Raw genomic sequence first — 18,678 nt, 5'->3', positions numbered from 1 at the left:
ATATTTTACAAGGGATGGACAAATATGTTCGGATGTCACTTCAGAGGTAGGGGATCACCACTTTTTTCATCTCTCTTGTTTACAATGCTGGTAGTCTGAGTGGGCGGAAGTTCGCTGCATAGATCAGCCTCTCATTGGGCGGAACGAGCCACCCGCTGAAGTCCCGCCCTACCACCTCCGGTTGTCATAGTCGACAAACGTCCTTTACTAACTTTTGCGGTGTTTGATCTTGTGGGGATGTAGCCATTTTTCTGCCATCGTTCGCGTCCTGTAGGCGATATTTTTGTGGGTGTGTTACACCAAAACCTGTTTCTCCCTGGCAATATTTTTGCAAGTGCACCGTTACTGTGGCACCGCCCAGAACGATTGTGATTGGTTGAAAGAAATACAAGCAGCCGGGGCGTTTTTTTTTTTTTTTCTCCAATCTTAAAGTGAGAGTCGGCCCAGCCAGACCTTTCTTTTCTTGAGAAAGGTCTGGTGAGCAAGACTACAATGCTGTTAACTCTGACTGAATTTTACTTTGGTGCTCATGGTTTCAGTAAAATTAACTCTACAGTTGAATTATGGAGAGTGTAATGAAGCTAACAACATGTAGCATGTCCATATTGACACAGGTTTTAACATTTGTATATGCAATTTCAGAAGGTAACTAACATAAGCTCAAGCAGGTAGCCAACGACTCAGTGTACTTTAAGACACTGGTTCAGGAATAGTCCAGCCATTGTATCCAGATTTCTCCTTAGTCATTAGTTCAAGGTCCATACAAGCAAAACAAGGCAAGAACGGAAAGAATTGGAAATTGTATGCCAATAAAGCACCTTTGAGTTTAATTGAGAGCAAAAATATATTCTTACTCATTTTTCTTGCTTTTATGTTGTTTTTTTTTTCTTGACTTGAAATGTTCAGAATCTGTTGGTTTATCGTGAAAGTATCCATGGATAGGATACAACAGGTTCTTCTGCACAAGTAACCCAAATCCAGGATTGTTACCCTTCCACTGACAGCTTGTTAATACATTCAATATTTCTCTTCTGATCTCGACATTCTTATCTTTGTCTACCTGATACATCAGTTATCAATAGCAACCCAATATTTCCCATTATAACTAAGTTAAACCAATTGAATGTGCTTTTTTGCACATAGAAAAAAAGCTATGTTTACAGTCGTTACCATTTCAAATACAAGCCGTCCCGGGTGTGAAAAGGTTATAAGTGGGAGTATTTTTATCTTTGCCTTTGGAGTGTGTATCTGTATATTTGTGTGTGAGTGTGCACACTCATTCTGAACATACAGTATCTGCATACACTATGTGCCTGTATGTGTGTGTATGTGTGTCCCTCCTCTGTACCCATCAGATGGGAGTGGAGGTCAGTCCCTTTGGGCTGTTTAACAGACATCAGTTGTCCTTTCTTCTTCAGGAAATGGATGCAGCCGATTACTATCCGAGGATTCATAAATTCTTTATGGGCAAGTTGAAGTTATAGGGCCTGATGAATTCAGTCTGTGAGACGGCCCATGCCAAATGCCTTTCTCCCAACCCCGCCGTCACCCACAATGGTTGAGATAAAGAGATGAAGGAAGAGTCTGTCTCTTTTTCTTAGTCTCCGTCCCTTTCCTCTTTTTCTTTTTTCTTTGTGTCATGCTCTGGTCTCCTGTCTTTTTCTCTTTCTCCTCCCTTCCTCTTATAATGTAAAGACTGTGTCCATTTAGCAGGACCCCTAGGAGCAAACTTGTTTTTGGTGCTCTTATCCCTCTCGGAGAGTGCTGATAGAATTTTTCCTACAGAATGTACACACACTGTAAAATTGGCCTTGTTCGTCTAATGTTACAAACCTATCCATCCCGAAATGGACTTTACAAACAGATAGTAGCCCGCCTGTCCCCGAAGGCTATTATCATTCTTTCGGCTGGTTCGCTCTGGGTTTACATTGGGGCTTATCTGCAAATTTGTGAACTTTTACCAAATGCAGTCTGTCCAACAGTTGACGTCCAACATCCTTTTCCACATCAATCACTGTTTTAGTTTCTCCTTTCAAAGCTGTCTGAGGCCTTGATGTTTTTCTTTTGCGAATGGATATCCAGAGGCAGCCTGATGTACTGTCCTCTCCCCCCCACCCCTCCATTTCAAAACACTTTTTCCTTGGGTTGTCTTGTGTGGGGTGTTCACTAACTAAGCCAATCTGGCTACACCCAAGTATGCAGAGGAGTTATCCACCGGTTGGGGCTGTTTATATAAATGAGGACAGTGTGACACCCCAGGGTGTTTCACAGTGGGTACTATTCCTTCAAAAAAAAAAAAAAAAAATCCGTCTGTGTCGCTTGCTCCTCAAAGTCCCTCGCCTTGTAAATAGATTTTGATGGATACGCTTTCCTCCTCGCCCTCACACTAGAAGTACAAATAATTCCACCACATAAGACCCACTACCCACTACCCACTTCAGTGCAAGTGTACACAGCACATTGGCAAAAACATATACAAACATACAGAATCAAACACTGGCCACCTACTAGAATATGATCAAAACAAGTGTGGGAACAAAAGTTAGTCAGAGGAGCCTCTGCCTTGTACACTCAAACAAAGATGTATGGATTTTGTATTGCTGATTGGACGGCCTTTAACCGGGAGAGTGGGAAGTGGAGTCTTTGATGTGAGCTTCCCGCTGGGCAAAGGTTTGTGCACGTAAACAATCTGACTGGATCATTTGTAGGGTGTCACTTATGTGTTTGAAAATGGTTGCTTTGACAAAAACAAACACCTCCAGATGAGCTGTTTCGGTGCAGAATCTCCGCTAGGCGAGTCAAACGTGGTCACTGCAGAAAGGAAAGTCCATTTGATGGCTTTTAATAAACAGAAGCGCAGATTTCTCACTGGAAATCCAACCTAAACATCTTTTTTTAAATGTTTTAATTTATTCATTGTTGTATTCCATGCCAATACGCACAACCATTCTCTGCACACGGGTTTGGTCGGTACATATTTTTTTCAACTTGAGAATGACTTTTGATCCTTTTGAAGCCACAGGCTTTCCCCCCAACATGGTGCTCTAACTGGATCTTATCAAATAAATAATACTTGTTTTGATGTGAGATTAAAAAGGGTGTTGATGTGGAAACCAGCATTTCTTTTAAGAGAAAAAGGTGTTGAAATAACAGTCTACACAGAGACCCTCTTTACACCCGCTGCTCTAATGCCGAGCAAGAGAGAGGAACAACCCTGCTTGATCTGGCCATGTGTGATGACTCTTGGAGGTCAGACAGGTTAAATGGTATTTGATTAAAATCAGTAGATGGCCAACTCTGTCTCTCTCTGCCTCTCTTTCTCTCTTTTGCACATGTACACATACGGACATACACAGACACACACATGTGCGTACAGATACACAAGCAGGCCCTCCTCGTCTGGCCTGCTGGGAATAAGGAGAAGAAAATAGCCTTCATTCTGCTCTCTCTGAGGTTGTTGTGGTTATGGAGGGGGTTTGGAGGAGAAGTGGGCTTTGGGGGGAGAGGGGTGGGAGTGGGGTGGTGAAGTCGACCTGTATGTTTGGCTGGCAAAAAAGGCTTGCCACTGTTTATCAAGCCACGGCAAATCCAATTAGCCTGTGGCCTGCCTTCCAACCCTATTAACCTGCTCAGCTGTGAGAGCACTCAACAGCTCCTGCCAATATCTCATTTCTCCCAGCCGTTGATAAGATCGGCTCAAGATATTCAGTGGGGTTCACTCCAGCTCCATCTCTGATGCTACAGCTGCCGCCGAGGCTTTAAAACCACAGCATCCGTCCTGATCTCTCCCTCTCTCCCTCTCCTCCTCTTGTTTTCTCAGAGTCTCTTTCTTTCATTGTCTTCTCCATCTTTCACCCCGCTCCTCCGCCATCCACCTGTCACCTCTGTCTCTCTCTCTTCCTGTCTTCCTTCCATTTCTCCAGCCCTTTCTCACTCACCACACCTCTTCCACCGTCCCACCCTCCACCTCTCTCTCTCTCTCTCTCTCTCTCTCTCTCTCTCTCTCTCTCTCTCTCTCCATCTCTTTCTCTCTCTCCTCCGTCATGTAGCTACACCGAGACAACAAAACAACTAGGACAGTAACTTCCAGGCCCATGGCTTGTTTCCTCCCAGACAGCGATCAGGGCGCAGGCCCCACTGTCTGACAGGAGGGGAAACTGATTTTCCTTATCATGGCCTGCCCACAAAGGGCCAGGCCAGGCCCGCGTGATTAGCATTCCTTGGTGGAGATGTGTCAGCCCTATTTCTATCACAGAGACAGATTGAGGCTTTCACTCAGACTGGCGACTGAGTGACACATGGCCCTGACCGGGGGGACAACATTGTTATTTGAGTTAAGAAATCAATTTGTATCAAATGTACACTGTAATTTATTTGTTGCCTTTGAAGGGAACCTGGCTAAGATAAATGGGAATGGACTTTTTTTCCCCCCCGCTCCCTTACCTTGAGCCTGAGCCGATAAAGTTCTTGTGAAGCCCATGATAGTTCCCTGCGTCAGAGTAAAAAGTGACAAACATGTTTAAAGTTGTGCAGTGATCTTTAAATCTCAAAAAGAACACCTTGTCGGACATGATAGAACATTTTTACCTCTTCCCTCCCGTCTGTCAGCCAGCTCTGCTGACATACGGCTTTAGTATTTTTGCTGACATTTCGCTTTATCACATACATCTAGCGGCGAATGGAGAAGCGATATTTGTCCCTTTTTAATACTTTTTTTTTTTTTCAGTCAATTCACAGTGAGCATCCGAGCTCTCAGATCAAGATGGTCTTTTGGGATTAGAAAGATTAATCTTTTTTTTTCATGTCATATTTTAAAGTCCCTGAAACAATATTCATATTCTGTGATGTGCTTCCTTTACAAGAGAAGGAGCTCCAAAGTCCCACTGATAAAAACCTGTTTACGCTTTCTGTACAAGTAGCATTTTAGAATATTGACAGAATTACTATTTATCACCAAAATGAAATATTTATGCTCGGAAAGTGCGTTTTAAAACAGATAGCAGTGCATCATCATAAAAAATAAATGCCAACCTGCAAAAATATGATTTTTCTGAGTTATTTCTAATGTTTCTTATATTATTCATTGTAAGAAAATGTGTTTTTTTTCCAGTTTATGTTCTTAAAAAAATCAAATGAACAAACAAAAACACTGCTCAGAAACTGAATCTTTCACTGTCAGTATTTACAGCATCTCCTACATCACAATAAGAGCCATCTTTTCAGATATAGTGCATAGCTGTAGCTTTCCCTGTAAACCAAGCAGTTGCACAAATACGAGGAGGAAATCTGGTTTCATTTAGTCTGCTGCTGCTTCCCCGCTGGCTAAATCTGAGGAACAAATGTCTTCTGCATCTTCGTGCCATGAGGACTTAACACTCAATTCATTGGGGACCACTTGGAATGGAAAACCTCTCAGCACTTCACAATTATTTTACAGATCGGTGCACATTAACTCTTGCAGGTAATTGCAGCAAGCCGGGGTCTGTGAGTAAAAACCAATGAAGGACATGAATGTGCTCTTTTTTCCTTCAACATTGTTGGTATCTTTGAATTAATTCATATACTTTTAATCTGTATGTACAGACAGTGGTTATTCAAATAGAAAATATTACATTTTTTAATGTTTTAAAGTGAAATAGTCAAATGTTTCTGGCAACTTTACATAGGGTTTTGCTCTTTTTTCTTATTTATAAGTTTGGGAAAAAACATCCAATAACATTCATGATGACATAAGGAAGGAGGGAGTAAACAAACAAGCAAAACAGGAAATATGTCTCATAGCTAAAACTTTAAGAGTATATTTTACTTGCATAAAAGAAAAAAAAAACACTATTCATGTCATCCATTTGGGAGGAATAAACTCAATGTCCTTTCTACATCTGAGGATGTGAATTATGAAGAATAGCAGACTATCCCATTAACATCAAGAGGGAGTTTAGCATTTCTTAGAAACTGGAGTAAGAGGAAAAAAGCAGGTGGCTATCTCTACACATCAAACATATATTAAGCCTCCAGGTTGACCCAGCATTGCCTCTTAGTTTGGGTTTTTCAGAGGGCCGCAAAGCAGAGCCTGTCCTGAATTTCAGTACAAAATTTAGATATGCAAATGTCCTCAAAGGATCCACGATTGAAAAAGGATGCCACATTGCCTCAAAGCCACATACTCTAAAGCTAAACAAGATTAGGAAAATTGAATCATTTCAAAAGCTGTGGGCAGAATGTAAACTGGTTAGCATTCTAATCCTCTGGGCCAGGTGACCAGCTCAGCATGTGTACAAACATACTGTATGAAGAACAAATGAGACGAGAGTCTGCAACTGTACATTGGCTCATTTGAATGAAATAATACCTGAGCGCTTTCCCTACCTGAGAAATACATTTATTTACCAGCTTTGTATCAGACGTCCTCTGTAGGCTTCTGGCCACAAATATTATTATAATTCTGGCCTAATTTCCATCCTGGCATTCTATTGCCATATGTTTGCCTGGGGAAGGTTTTGTTTGCTTCCCTGCATCTTCAATAGAGGGAACACAGTCTCTCTCTTTTTTTCCCCCTTTCGTCTTTTACACAGAAATTGCAGGAAAAATAATGATGTATTTATTTTCTACAATAACAATATTTTTCCTCTGTATTCATTTGGTTGAAACTGTTGGACTGTGGGTCTGAATATGTGCAGTGTATCTGAGAGTTTAAAGCACATTTTGGGGAGGTTTGGTTGCCCATTGACCTAAATATAAGTGAAACTCATAGTGATGGTGATTATGGGAGTATAGATAAATAAACATGTCCAAATATAACCACCACATGGCGGCTGTGGTAAGTTTTGTGCTCGACTGGGTATAACAATTACATTTCTTTGCCAGCAGGATGAGATTTGCAAAGGTCATTCAAACAAGAACCAACCTCTTGACCCTTGAAAACTGATAAGTAAACAAGCGGCTCTCTAATAAAGTATCACATTTCAACTGTTGTCTTCACAGAGTTAAACATTCTGCAAGGAGAATAGCTTAGCATTAGCTTAACTGTATAGCCAGTAGCTTCCCTAACATGTTAATACAGAGGGCCGCATCTTTAAAGCACCTTAATAGTCTTGGATGTATACAGTCTTATCGGTTGTACTCTGGCTGACCTTTATGCTACGTTCTCAAGGCTCCACTCTATATTTGTCATATCAACAGCAGAGTGATACTCTTTCCATGCTCCTCTCAAATGACATTGTGGGAAACAAATCTTGGGTCAACACAGGAGTTAAGGTATATTTTGGACACAGAGGCACGGACTGACACACAGATGGGTGGTTTGCAGAAGAGTTTGATTGGACATCACAGACCAATAAGGCAAGTATCTTCAGATTTTTATTTCTCCTTTAGTCCATGTTGTAAAAAGTAAAAGTAGCACCTAACTGTTCTCCTGTTTCCCCCCTCATTACTTTACTCCCATTAGGGGATAATTATCACTCTATCATATTCCAAATGTGTAATCACACTTAAAAACTACAGTGACCAAATCTAACTGGTGTATTTACACCCTGTCAACAGAGATCTTGTTGGAAGCACTGGGGTCAGCAAACTGCTTAATCCCTTCCGTCACTGTCTCATACTGACAGACTGATAGATGAACCCAGCTTTGGAACAGGAAGTCATTGCTCTTCTTGGTAAAACTGGTTCTGTTAATGGAAGTTAGGGCGAGTTCAGTGAGTACAGCTTAGATACAAAATCAGAGGACATAAAAACAGTACTTAATGTAAATGTTAATTTATTCTGTCTAAACACACAAAAACACCCACACTTATGTAAAAACATTTTTTCCACAGGAAAAACAAAACAAAACAAAAAAAGTATTACCAAATAAAAACTACAAAATGAATTTATGAGGTACCTTTTTTTTAATCTAAAAGGACAAATTATTGAAAATTATAAGCACTTTTTACAACATACCACAAAGCAATTCCAATACACTTTGGAAATAAATATGCTCATCAAAGTGAGATTTGACCTTTACCTATTAGTTCATAAGCTTACTCATCTCAAGCTTGTATTTTAAAATGAAATAAATCCCCCCTCCTCCTCCTATAGCATGTGGTGTACCCCAAGATTCGCTTCTTGGGCCTCTGCCATTTTTAATATGACAGTTTATTAATGATCTTTCAAATGTCACCAAAAAATTGTCTAAGCCTTTGTTTTCCACATGATACCAGTCTTCTGTTTGCTTAGGGATCTTTTCACAGTTGTTAGGAATATAAAAGGATAGCTCCTTAAGATGTCTGCAATTTTAACAATCATCAGTTAAGAGAAATATGAAAGCTTAATGTTTTGTTCTTATGGCAAAAATAGATAAACCTTTTTTTAACAGAATGATTGTTAACCTTCCTACAAGCAAACAGACAATAACAAAATGAGCACCAACATCTGTCACAGCTTTATTTTATTTACAAAACAGTCTGTGTGATTCCTTAAAGAAAACAATATTCCCTTTTTAAATCAAATATTTAGCACTTTCACTGTTATAATAACATCCAGTGCTGTTCCATAATATGGTACTGCCTCCCAAAGTCTTTTAGTAATTCATCTGTATCTATTTCTTTTAGTAGGCTATCAGGGTTTGTTTAATGGCCTTTGCATTGAGATATCAGCAATACAATGTACAGTAGCTTGTTATTCTTTGTCCATGTGATGTGTCTTTAAAAATAAAAACAAAACACTGTTTTGGTGGTCTTTTTATCTCCCATTATAATAGCTATGTTTTTTTTTAATATGTTACTTAAGATGTGATTGTTATTTTATCAATAAATATTACGTCCCTTGGTTTGCAGCACAATATAGCAAATAAATGCAGCTGCCTTTAAGCTCAACATCCTGGTAGTTTGCATAGACCAGTTGACACTTGAAAATGCCAAGTCTCTACAGGACACTGACATTATTCTAGTTGAAGCAGCTAAAGCATGCAGCTATCATAGATCAAGGGAAGAGGGGGAAATGCAAATAACAAAATGAAAGCGATATGGTATTTGAAAGGGAATCTATCCTTATTTTGGAAAGGCTCCCAAATGAGTAAATATATAGCGTTTGAATTCCAGTGTGAGGCAAATTCTTGAACACAGAAGGTCCAAACATGTGTTCACAATCTGTTTCTCAAATATGTGACACCAACCTGTCACACGACTGCTGCCTCCATGGACACATTTGACTTGGGTTTTTCCAGTTTTCTATAAAACAAAGGGCTAGTTTTAGGATCTAAAAATACAATTCTCTTTCTGGGAATAGATTATTTAACAACATGCATAAAATGAATTTGTTTCCTGTCCCTAAGCAACCTGTGAACACATTCATCTGACCCTAATACAACCAGGATAACATGCCATCATTTTATGCCTCCTGACATTTGGTATTTGGTGATTTATTGTTTCCTGGGTCATGCAGGAAGAATCTGGCAGTGTAAAAGTTTAAAACGAGAGACCCTAGTGTACGTCATTTGCACTGCAGATGTCCAACCGAGTCAGAATATGCAGTTTCATTTGCTGCAGTGAAACTTGAGTGAAACATAAACGTTTTAATACGTGCATCTAAAAATAATCTGTAGCTCCATAACAACATGGAAATATGACCCTGCCTGCCCCCATATTGGTCCAACTATGCATCCAGCTACCAACCTGTTTGTAGAACCCTGTTAATACCAATGCACTATTTCATACATCAAGAGCTTAAAACCATAACTTGGTTGTGCTTTAGAGAGATTTAGTTTGGCTTTGACAAGAGGGCCTCAAATGCCATGCTGCTCAGTATTAATCCCAAAAACAGATTTACTACTTGTAAGATATTTGGAAAGTATTCTGGTAAGTGAGAGAGGGAGATGTTAATGGCAAGGGGCAGGGGTGTCACAGAATCATTCCCTGAGAGCCTGAAGTGAAAGTTAGGTCACAGCGGTGCAGTATATTAACTGAAGAGCCAAGAATGTGTGTGATAAATCTTGCTCAACCCGGTGCTAAGTGTCACATTGTGTTTATGGTGTACAGATTGCATACTGCTTGTTTTCTCCAGGCTTGGGCCAAGACAGGCTGCTTTGGCTGGCAGACAGACTGGCTGACTGACTGACTCCACAGGCAGACTTGACTCTAGCATCGTTCGGTTGACTTTGTCGCTTCGACTACCTGTGTGGCTATCTAGCTGGCTGAACGGCCACCCGACTGACCGACCGAGCGACTGCCTCACAGCCTGATTAGCTGGTTTATTCGCTGGTTGGCTCGCTGCCTCAGTGCCTGGCTGGTTGAGTGATTGGTTGGCTGGCTGGCTGTCTGAGCGAGGTTGTTTGATATATGATGTGGTTCAGCGTGGTTGCGATTAACGGATTGGCAGAGCAGTTGCATCCATTAATAACTCCACCCTATAGGGCTGGAGCAGTCCCCCAACTGCACGCTGTTCTAGCACTCGCTGTTTTTGGAAAAATTAATAAAAGCTAGTTATACGATTTGTTGATAGCGATTTTGAAATGTGTTTACTCTTCCATTTGGGAGTAAATATCAATTTTGAGTGCTGTTTGTGGTGAAAACTACATCAGAGGTGTCATCATCACTACGCCTGACTGTCAAAGAGGAGGAAATGCACCGTTTCCCTGCGCTGCATATAGATCTCCATTGAATCTCACCCACTCATTGCTGCAGGGTTTCAAGAATTTAAGTTAATATACTGGCTCATAAGGCAAGATTAAAGATGCCGTGTAATTTGATTAACTGAATGGGAACGAGAGAGGCCACAGATGGGAAAATAAGCTTTTCCAGGGCCTCATTAAAGGGAACAATCCTGTAAAACCTCCTGGGTGAAATTCTACTGTGAAGAAGCTCTATGAATGAGAAAAAAAGAGAAGATTTTCATGGAGTTTCAGCATGGTGTTGAAAAGTGGCTGCAGAGAAACATTTTGTAATAATTTACATGCTCAATGAGAAAAATGTTTCCAGTCTCGGTGGCCGCTCTGAAGGGAAACATCCTGTACCTGCAGATCCTCCAATATTATTTTTGTAACAAAACTGGCTTAGCCTCGTCGTTTATACATGAAAAATTTGTTTCCTCATTCTCAGCCTTTCAAAAACAAAACAAATACATAGTGACAATCCAAAAGTGTGACTAATTCCATAGTAAGCTGTAGCCCTTTTCTATTTATGTGTTCAGTCCATTTTGTTTGAGAGCTCCTCTACATGTTAAACCCAGAATATCAAGTCAGTGGCATATGTGGTCGTAAATATGTTTAAAGGCAAGGGATAGAATGTAGTTATGTAGCATTACATTTCAGTGTATTTAAAAAGAATATATACATTGAAAACGAAACCATATGGGTGGGAAACCACACACATGTCTTGTTTCTCCTTGTGAAACACAAGGATGCATAGCTGATATGCTATTTTCTGAAAAGTACAAATCCCGATTGCACCTCTGACATACAGATGTAATGTGTGTGTGTGCATGTATTTATAACATGCCTAGTTCCACACGTCAACTCATGTAATACATATTTTTCATTAGTTTGGGGATGTTCATCTGAGAACTTTATAAATAAAAAAAAAAAAAAACATGCCAAATTCATTCTAATTCTTTCACATTTCCAGTGCTGTCTGACTTCACTCCCTCATCCACATGTGCCGGGAGATCAAGATTAGGTGTCTGCAGAATGAAAACCCAGGAAGCTCACCTGCTCGCCCTTGATATTACGCTGGAAATATAAAATCCATTCCCAGATTTAGACATCTCTCGCCACCAAAAAATGTTCTATTCTGTCTGGAGCCACAGACTGCCTGTCTGCGCCATCGTTCCTTTTATGGCTCAAACTAGATGTCTTAGTTATTGGGATGAAGAAATCCCTGTCAGTGGACATTCATGGGAGAATCCCCCCCTCCTTTTCTTACTCTCAGCGAGGTGAGGTTAATTTATATTTCTCAAACCTGTTCCTTTCTCCTTAGAAATGGATTCAGTTGAAGTGTTGGCGCCGGATCGTTATCGGCGTGCTATCATTCCGCCGGGACAGCCCAGCCATCATCACAAATGGCCGTTTTTCAGCGGAATAAAACATATGAATTAAACTTCATAAGCTTATCTGGTCTTTGATATGTAGAAAGCCCAAGGTTTATTTCCACATTAATCCCACACCCGTCTATTGCTTTGGCTCTTTGATGCATGAAGGTGGGTTTAGAAACTGGAATCTGCCAGGTATATATAACTGCATGTTTTACCCATCGCTTGAGCTTCAGGCCCTCTTTTCTCTCCCTCTCTCTGTCTCTCTCACTCACACACACACACACACACACACACACACACAGGTTTTCCCTAAGAATTTCATTACAAAAGGCAGCCATATGCATTGAAATACTGCCGGCAAGCAGGGGTCATGTAGCTCGATACTGAGTTTCCCTTGCCTTTGTGCAATCTTAATTGTCTGTCATTTCTGTCTGCAGCCCCGTCTGTGCGCGCTCCAAATAAAACCTATGGAAACATGAAAGGTGGAGCACTGCCCTCACTTTCATCAAGAGATCGCTTACCGGGCCTTGCCGTGGCTACCCCAGGCTTGTGTTACGTACCTCATAAAAGTAGCTCTTGTTTCACCGATGCACTGCCCCATCTGGGCGCTGGACTAATCTGTCAAGCCGAGCTCCCAGGCAAATTCTTCTGCAGCGTAATAGACACTGTTACAAACTCTGCCTGCCTTCCTCCTCTGCTCGTTTTTTCCCCCCTCATTTTTGCAGAGGGCTCCCCTGATGCCCTCTGATGCTGCTGACAGTTGGAGCTGAGGCTGGATGCCATGGTGAATTTATATTGTGCTACTGCATCTGTCATTGTTTTCACCAAGGTGTTGACCTCCACACGTCCTCATCAGAATGTTGCCTCAGTTCTGCAACTCCAAGCAAAATAGATACCTACAACTCGGTTGATCGCAAAGGGTATTCACGCTGCAGAAACCCCTTCCCATTCTGATAGTTGGTGCAAAACTTTGACAGGCAGTTGGAAACCCCGGGGGAATTGGGTCACGGAGGGGTGGGAGAGAGACAGAGGGCTCAGGGGAGTTGGGCTGTGTGTCTATAACTCGAGCTGTACACTGCCACGACAGCATACATTCAGAAGATGGGAAATACTCTTTCAAACTGTAACCTATCTAGTGTCCTTCATACTTCACCCCTGATATGGTTTTGATCCTCTCATCCTTGATCTCATTGTCAGTCTCCACCCTTGTTGCCATTATTCATAAAACCATTGTGTAAATATGTATGGAACCCTCCCCATGAAGGACATTATCGCTCTGTGGAGAAACATGAGTGCAAAGCTCACAACATTCATTCAGTGTATTGATCGCTTCCTTGGCACTGTAGCAGTTGATATCACCACAGTGAAGCTTATTCTTCCTTATCCAGCATTGAGGGCATCAAGGCAGATATGTGGCAAACGGTGGGATGGAAACAGTGACAACCACTCTGCGTTTGACGGCTTGTGCCAGTCACTGGGCCTCGAACAGAGGGAGACAGTCAGTGTATTGAGTTTATTACTCTTAAAGCAGCCGCCAATGATCACACCCTTCCATAAGCCACATTCAAGACAGTCATGGTATTTTAAGCAGATTTCCTCTTAAAGGGGAGGAGAGGCGGATATTTCTCCTTTTTAAAAAGTGGTCTTATCACTCGGGCTGTCGACTCGCTGGAAAGCCTGACAGCTACAGCCCGCTGAGGCACCGAGTGGCCTCGCTGTGTCTTCTGCTGTTAACGATAGACAGGCGGGACAGCCGTGCTACTCTGCTATTCTTCTCCTCATAACACAGAGTGGCATGAACCTTTTTGCCTGCTTATTTATGGACATAATGCCCTTTTTGTGTGTTAAACTGAAATTAAATAACTTTGATACGTTTATGAGCATAGCAATGGGAAAAATCTACAATGCGTGTGCAATATTTTTCAGTATGAATAAAGAATTTGGCCCACCACAGCCCCTTACAGCTTCATGAAGATACTATTCTACATCATATCACAGTGCAGAGGTGTATTATGTTTCCCCGTAATTTCTAGAAAACCATAACTCGTAATTGTAACGTACTTCTTGCCAAGAATTGTGACCATATTTCTAAATAATGTGTATATACTTCTTCGCTCTATAAATATGTTATCCTTATCCTAATGTATATTTTCTCCTTCCTAACATGACATTTCCCACCACCTCTACTTTGAAAAGTTGCCCATGAGTCGTCACCTTTATCATTATGCTAATTCAAGTCTGTTATTTATGCGTAAGTGAACTCTGCTGTCTCAGCCAGGGGTCAATGTGCAGTTAAAGGCCTCAGCCATGTGTAGTAAAGTAAACCCAGCCTTGGCATTGTATACAGAGGGGCCTGTAATATTCATTATGCTTAACAACACACTGAGTCCAGAGTTAAGCTCTCCTCACATTCCAGGCCAGTTATTAGTCAGCATTATAGTTTATTTGTCCAGAGGTAAGATAAACCAGAATGCTCTCGGCCCCCCTCGCTCCGGACCTGCAACACTGACTGGTTTGTTTGAATAAAGGGAAGTGCTCTCTTATGACAAATAGTCCAATAACAGAAGATAATACATACACGGCCTCAAAACCAGATAATGCCACTGTCGAGCTGTAACTGGAAATTATTAGACCTTCACTTATTGCTTTGATGTTGTGTTTTTTGGCATTGCTAACAGGGCATTTATCACCGCACTAACCAAGGACATACTGTATCAGTGAAACTCGAGATCCCAACACAGGAGTGAGTTTGTTGTCTGGAAAATATTTGAAAAGCTTTGACATTTTGGAAATGAGATAGCACTTAGAAAGTTAAGTGTATCGCTGCAGCTTTCCATTAAAACAGCTGCGCCTTAAAAGTATTGGAATTCATCATGTATACACATCTCCCATCCTTAACTTCGTAGATTTAAGTTTTCTGGTAGCGGCTGGGTCGGTGGCAGGCTGGGAGCAGTGTTTCCGTCTTTATATGAAACCACATGTTCTAAACCTTAAAGCTGCCCATATGCCAACGTTTGGCTTTGGTTTAAACAGCACATGACAGCTTCTCTATAAATGAGCTCCTTCCACTGCCACATGAATACACTTAACTAATCAGAGCATGCAACCACAGTCACATTAAGTACATGTAACCTCAGTGGGTCAAATTTGTCTCTAAAGAAGTTTAATCTTTACAAGTGTTTATGCTGTAATATCCTGCCGATGGTCATCTCAACTTATTTTTTAAGCCTGCAACCTCATTGGAAATGTGCATCACCACAGGGCTGTATTTCTCCTCTAATACAAAGGCAAATATTTGACAAAGAGTTGGTGCACTACACATCTATTATGGAATTTGAAAAGAATGCTTCAATGCAAATACACGATGAGCAATGCCCATACATAATCCCAAGATAGCTGCAGTAAATAAACAAGTTAAATGTAAGGTGTGACACACGCATACACAAAGCCACATGGATCGTCACACAAACCAAACCACCCGTGATTCCACCCTTTTTGCTCCGAGTGTCTAAATGTTTTTAATTAGCTAGAAGTCGTGGTGTTCCCTCTGTGACTGCTTACTGCCTGCCCATCACAGTCACTTCCTGATGTGTCCTGAGGATGAACTTTGAGAAAAACACGGATTGAAAAAAAAAAGATGCATCGTCTTCTTAACCAAAACCAGCCTACAGTGAGACGGCTTGCGGGTTGCCTGCTGCTGCACAGAACATTCCCATCACAATCATGTTCAATTGTCCCCTAATTGTCCTCCTCTCGCTCCCCAGAAGAAGTTGCTGACATGAGAAATTAGGCAATCAGGATGGCATTAGTGCATGAGCGGAGGACCGAGGAGGCATGGTTATACTATAATGTATAGGCCCCATTGGGGGTGCAAATAAGCAGGAAAATACTCACATCTCCCTTTGAAGTGATGGCTGCTCCCAAATTAAACTCTTAGTCACACTGCTATCAAAAGGATATGGTTGTTAGCAGTGCCCTGCTCAGATCTGAGCACACTTCTGGATCTTATTATAATGTGACTTCTGATTGATGCCCTTTAGGGTGGATCATTGTGAGTAAACATACATATCCCTGTTCTTCTTGAAGGAGTCTGTCACAGGAGAGTTGTGAATCAGGAGTTATTATTCCAGAATGAACGCAGATATGGGATCATCATTTGGCCAGCATTAAAAAATGTATTGTTTTATTTTGATGCTAATGTCTATATATTCTAAAATTTAGGCAGGAACAAGGTCCTTTTAAATAATGCAGTTTGTGGTGTTGCTATATTACAGTTAAAAGTGAGGTAGTTTGAATCAACTTTTAATGTGTTATTTGTCTGAATGATCAACTGTGTCTTACTAAAATGTGACAACAGGAAGAAAGAATCTAGAATAGCATAATAAGTTTAGTTACTGTGATTATAGAATGATTACAAAATCTCTGGATAAAGAAAACTGTTTTGAGATAATAACACAAGGAAGAAACTGTATCTAAATAAACTGGGTCAGGTAGAGCACTATGTGGTGCATAAGAGGGGGGGGGGAAGGAGAAAAGTTCTCCAAAACCTCCTGGGGGGATTCAATGAGATTACCCCCCAAAAAGATTGAATTAGTTTGGCCAACAGAAGGAAGAAATGTTAGAAACTAATGGCAAATAACAAGCTTGTGACAATTCATCAGGCAACTTCACAGAGGGGAGGGCTTCAGTGGAATGCCTGAGACGGGACCTTTCCCCTGTGCTATGTTATTCTAACAAACAATGTCAATGAGATGGCATCCTACCTCTCACCAATTTGCATGGTTGTCAGAGGAGTGAAAGCCAGTTTAAAGGTACATCCTTTATGTGCCGGAGAAAGGATTAGGGCCAGCCCCACAAAGAGGCTTTGATTTCTTGCAAATATGTATAAGAAGTTTGGCTGAGAAAAGTGAGTTTTCAAAGCTGCAACTTTTCCAAAGCATTTTTTTCTTGTGTGTGTGTGTGTGTGTGTGTGTGTGTGTGTGTGTGTGTGTGTGTGCGTGCGTGTGTGTTCAAAAAAGAAACTCTAGTGATGAACAAAGTTCGCCCCCTTGAATAAGGGAAGAAAGAAATATAATATTACACATTTAAATCTAAATACTGCTGTAAACTTTGCAATTATATTTTTAATTTTTTATTTATATTTTATATATATTTTCAATAATTGTCCTGAAACTTCAAGGTACAGCCCAGAAAATATTTTAAATTTCTAGATGCATTTTATGTCTTTTTCAAACTGTGTGTAAAGTGGGATTTATCTTTAGACTTTCCTCCTTTTCTTTCTTCCTTCCTTCTGTTTTTGTTTTGTTTTGTTTTGTTTCAGGGTCTCCGGCTGAAAGCTCCTCACCACTCAGTTCAATAATCGACACGCTGATCCCACATAAACACAAGAAGCCAGCCTGTGTGTGCGCGCCATATGCACTTAGCGATGAGGTTAGAGTGCAGCCCTCATTAGCATGTATAAACTCCCTCTGTCAAGAGGTCGTCTTTGACCCTAACACACAAAATCTTGCTCAAAACATGGCTGACACAAAGTATGTATCCATCTGGGTGAGGGATGTGCGCTGCTGGGAAGTGGCTGTGTCCATTTAAGTACCCTCAACATTGGAAAAGTAGGTTGGAATCCCTTTATAGTTTCAATATGATGCTAGAAAATATCTAAAATATCTTTTATGCTATCCACTTGAAATCAACAGCAATTAAAATAAAAAATTTTAAATAAATAAATTAAAAAAAAACATGTACAAACATTTCAGTGTAAGTAAGTTGAAATTCCTTCTTTCTTTTCTGTATTTAATAAGTAATTACATGGCGAAATAGATGGAAGCTGTGTTGCAGCAAAATGGCTTCCTATGAGCGCTCATGGATGCCTCGGCACTTGCTTACAGCAGACTTACAGAAATCCCTCACTGTCCAACAGTTGCTGCACAAGTTTAAGTCACTTAATCGATTGATGGCTACATGGCAGCAGTATTTCAAACAACTCCAGTTGACATTATAGGGCTTACACACAAAAAAAAATCTCACTGCTTCATGCTTAAAAAAGATCACCGGAGAGGCGATGTCCCTTCGGTGGCAGTCCAGCACAATGTGTTCCAGTTCACTTTCATCATGTTGTACCAGCTGAACATGGTGTAGCTTTCAGCCCTGCCCTGTGGGAAACCAGCCTGTCTTTTCTCTCGCTGTGTGTATGTGTGTGTGTGTGTGTGTGTGTGTGTGTGTGTGTGAGATGCTGTCGAGCTATGTTGTCCCGAGCTTTCAGCGGCACAAACTCCCTGTCCTAGGGCCTCCAGCGTGGATTGGCCACAGAGACTCTGTGTGGCATGCTCGGATGAATGCTACCCTGATTCTCTACCAGAATGCCACCAATGCAACCCCTAAAGCATGTCTGCTGGACAGCGCTGGGCTGCCAAGAGGGGGCCACTTTCTACATTTCTTGTTCTGCTTCTCCCTCTTTCTTTCTTTTCCTGTCTTTTTTAACTCCCATTCTTTCTCTAGAGGCAATCAAAGCAAGTGGCGGCCTTAGAGCAGCGTGATGGGTCTACAAACCGCTCACTTTCTTTCATTAAGGGATTCCGCCCTCTTCCACTGTCTTCTTATTTCCTTTTGTCTCCTTTGCCTTGTGTTTTTCTTTACATCTGTCGCACCTTATCACATGTAAAGATGCAAATATGCCTC

Source organism: Epinephelus lanceolatus, chromosome 10, assembly GCF_041903045.1.
Source record: "Epinephelus lanceolatus isolate andai-2023 chromosome 10, ASM4190304v1, whole genome shotgun sequence".
NCBI lineage: Eukaryota > Metazoa > Chordata > Actinopteri > Perciformes > Serranidae > Epinephelus > Epinephelus lanceolatus.
The sequence above is the reverse complement of the archived record's forward strand: the minus strand, read 5'-3'. Positions refer to the sequence as shown.